The sequence below is a fragment of the Mastomys coucha genome, unplaced genomic scaffold, assembly GCF_008632895.1.
Source record: "Mastomys coucha isolate ucsf_1 unplaced genomic scaffold, UCSF_Mcou_1 pScaffold16, whole genome shotgun sequence".
Taxonomy (NCBI): Eukaryota; Metazoa; Chordata; class Mammalia; order Rodentia; family Muridae; genus Mastomys; species Mastomys coucha.
Genome location: NW_022196898.1, coordinates 6,129,372 through 6,132,818, shown reverse-complemented (window position 1 = coordinate 6,132,818; position 3,447 = coordinate 6,129,372). Strand labels below are relative to the sequence as shown.

Genomic DNA, 3,447 nt, shown 5'->3' with positions numbered 1-3,447 from the left:
GAGGGGGAAGGCTGAAGAGAAGGACTCCACTGGATCTTAACGCCTGCTCTTTCTGCTTGTGCTTCCTCCTTGTCTACTTGTCTGCTTTTGTTTCTGCCCTGTGGTGCCCTGGGGACACCCGCCCCCTCCTTTCCAGTTGCTATGACATTAACAGGCTGTGGAAAAAGAACCTTCCATGTTCTCTAGAAATATCATGCTTATTAGGAATTAAAGCCACTAAAGCGTCACATAGGACAAATATTCTCAATAGGATCTCCGTTCCCTTCACAGCTGCTGATAAGGGAGAAGAAGGTACAGGTGTCAACACCTACCTTGGCAAAATCTGCAGAGGCTCTGCAGAGAGGGAAGCTGAGATCTAGAGAGCTTTGTCATCAGCAAAGGCTCCCTTAGGACTGTGCCCCCACTCACTGGGAGGGTTGATCCGATCCGTGGACATGAAGAAAGGTGTTTTATATTTCTCCATACCAGCCTGGTCCGAATATAAACTGGAGGATGAAAAGCCGTCTTATTGTGAAATAGCATGTGGAAAGCCTTCACAGCTGTGAGCAGATCCTGGCATAGGTTAAGAAATTAGATGTGCCAATTTCTCCCTGGGTGAAGCTCCATAGTCTGTGGCTCGCACTTTCCATCAAGTGCTGTCAATAAAGGAAGCGTTCACAAGGTGGCCCCCAGAAGCAACAGAGGAATGGACATAGCACAACAAGAAGGGCTAAGCTCTTGGGTTCTGAAGTCACACTGCCTGCTGTGACCACTTGGGGCTTTTTCTTTTTAAGATCTTGGCTCAGAAGGAGCAGCAGCCTCTGCCTTCTCTGCTCCATTGCTACATTTCACCCTAGATACCACCTTCTTGGCCTGTCCCTGGCCTAGTCCCCACAGCTAGGGGAATCTCTGGAGATTGCAGGATTCTGTCACCCTAGCAACCAAGAGTGTCAGTTGTAGATGCCCACCCTTCCTCAATAGACCCTTCTGCGTTGGCTAGTTTCATGTCAACTTGATACAGACTAGAATCATTTGGGAAGAGGGAACCTCAGTTGAGGAAACGGCCTCACCAGATTGGCCTGTGATGCCCATGACAACCTGGCTGTACCCCTTCCTAGGCAGGGCTTTCCTGGTGACTCCCTCCTGTCCTCTTCTCCACTCTTTGGTTTCCCCATCTGCCTTCCTCTCTCTTACCTAGTTTATTATCAGGGAAAACAAAACAAAACAAAACAATGGGGCCACATGTAACTTCAAAGAAAAGCCAGAGGCTTCTGTTTCAAAAATGCAGAGGCCTCTTCTGTGCTAGGGTAGTTTTGTCTGTCTGGATCCACTGAGCTTTGGGAAACTGGGGGCATGAGGAGGGGGTGTGTTAAGATGAGGTCCTGTGTGTAGAAATCTGGAATGACTCTGGACTGATGGGGCCACATGAGTGTTCCTGCTCTGTAGGTGAACCAGAGTCAAGATTTATAAATCAATGTGGGATGGAACTCTGACACAGAAAGTACTGCTCCCACCATAAAGGGGTGGGACTGGGACAGTGCTTGTGAAACCAAGTGACCGCAGGGCTCTCTGGCATAGGTCTGTTCTGAAACTGTGAAACCACTGACCAGCTGATGTCCATTTCGCCCTACAGCCAAACCTACAAGAGCAGCCCCCATCACTCACCAGTAGACAGCTGGTATATACCCTCCCATCTGTTGTAGCTGAAAGGGGGTGTCCCTAGGTTTGGCTCATTCTACCTCACCTTACAATGACCGGAAGGCACAGTTCTAGTTCCCAAATGAACCCCAGTGTGTTCTTTTTACTCTCCCCCTTCAAGTACATTTCTATTCTCCCTCCCTGTTTAATATAGAAGCCATTTTAGCTTTCACTGCTCACATGCCATGGAGCCCTCAGGAAGGCAAAGCTTGATGATGGTGGTACATCTTGCCTCCTCAGATGATGGCTGTGCATCTTGAACAAGAGCCACAGGGTCTTTAGAGCACTTTGCCAGTATCTAGAATGAAGTGTGATAGCTACTTTGCAGATGCATTGGGAGTGGGAGCCCGTGAAAATAAAATGCCTGGCCTGAAATCAATAGTCAGTTAAACACTTGACTTTTTCTTCTCTGTCCTCCAGATTCACGCAGGTGGCTGTGCTGCTCAGGCAGGGCATCAGAGGAAGGACAACTAGAGACATCCGTGCAAATTCTTGTCATCTCTGATGCTTCCAAAATCCACAGCTATGTCCTGCACCCAGGGAAGCTGAGGAACACCCCCTAGCATGGGCGTCACTGAAACATGAAGTTCCCCTGGCTGGCTCCTCCAGGTTACACAGGATCACCACATCATGAAATGATTTTCCTTCCCTCTTTATTTCCTTTTGTCCCCCTTTGCTTCTGAGACAAATGGAAAAATAATTTGATCTCCTTGATTCGGCTCACCCCTGATATTCTCCCCCTTCACACCGAGTACCGCCCCTTGATAAATGAGAACACATGTGTTGGAATCTAGCCTCCACCCGCCGGACTCTGTTCTTCTTCCCTTCCTCCTCCTTCCCCTCCTCTTCCTCCCCCCTCCCCTCCTCTTCCCCATCTATTGGGTGGGTATGGGATGGGTTCCATTCAAAATTCTGAATTAAATTTATAAGAACATTGCTTTTCTTTAGAAGTTTGGGGGAGGGGCATTCCCCAATTACTTTAATTAGAGATAAAGCATTGCCCTTTAACCTAGAAGTTCCCTTTCTCCAGATCCAAATTCTGGGGTGGGTGTGTGGGGTAGCAACAGACTCAGCATAGCTGCTTTTGCCAGGTCAGTGCTGACTCATCAGAGTGGAAGCCAAAGGGTGACATATGCATATTTGGAACATTACCCTATATGAACATTTCATCCAGGCCTGACTAGGCCCTTCTGTCTCCTGAGAGATTCATATGTGAACACCTTTTCTTTAAAAACTGGTCCTCTGTCTAATTCCTTCATGTGAAGGCTACATTTCCCAAAAATGACATTTCAAATGTTTGAATGTGAGTTTGTCATTGTTCTTTACTGCCTTGGTCTCTGGGCAAACAAACTTACCTCTTTTCTTTTAAAAGCAACCCACACCGACAAACTCTGCAGAAACAGCCTTTGATTTGAGCATCCCCCATTGCTGGCACCTGAAGCAGGATGCCTCCTTGAACTGGGGCTATGGCTTCTCTGGGTCTCCAGAATACCTATAAACATCCTTACACTTCAACTTAAGGAAAACTGCCTGGAGAGGTACATTCGGCCCTTGCTGCCAGACGACTCTCTGTGTATGTGGCCTTTGTTTATGTATGCCCTGACTGATAAAAATCTCTACTTAACAGATGCACTCAAGCACCTCAGAAACTAATTTTCTTTCTATCACAAGAGCTTTCTGGGAAGAAATGAAAGGAGAGGAGAGTGGGGTTGGCAGCCGTCCATCGTGTGGCCGTTTATTGTCATGGAATGTTGCAGAAGACGGCTCCTG

General features: G+C 47.6%; 2 long non-coding RNA genes across 2 annotated transcripts in view; one reads left to right on the top strand and one right to left on the bottom strand.

Annotated features, from left to right (window-relative positions):
• Window positions 1-866, bottom strand: part of LOC116092891 — a 36,395-nt gene extending 35,529 nt beyond the window's left edge. Inside the window, exon 1 of the long non-coding RNA XR_004119552.1 lies at window positions 312-866. This is a non-coding gene — a long non-coding RNA (uncharacterized LOC116092891). The remainder of the gene's footprint in view (window positions 1-311) is intronic.
• The window catches only part of LOC116092889, a 4,184-nt gene extending 1,578 nt beyond the window's left edge, over window positions 1-2,606 (top strand). Inside the window, exon 3 of the long non-coding RNA XR_004119550.1 lies at window positions 2,098-2,606. This is a non-coding gene — a long non-coding RNA (uncharacterized LOC116092889). The remainder of the gene's footprint in view (window positions 1-2,097) is intronic.
• The last annotated feature ends 841 nt before the right edge of the window (window positions 2,607-3,447 follow it).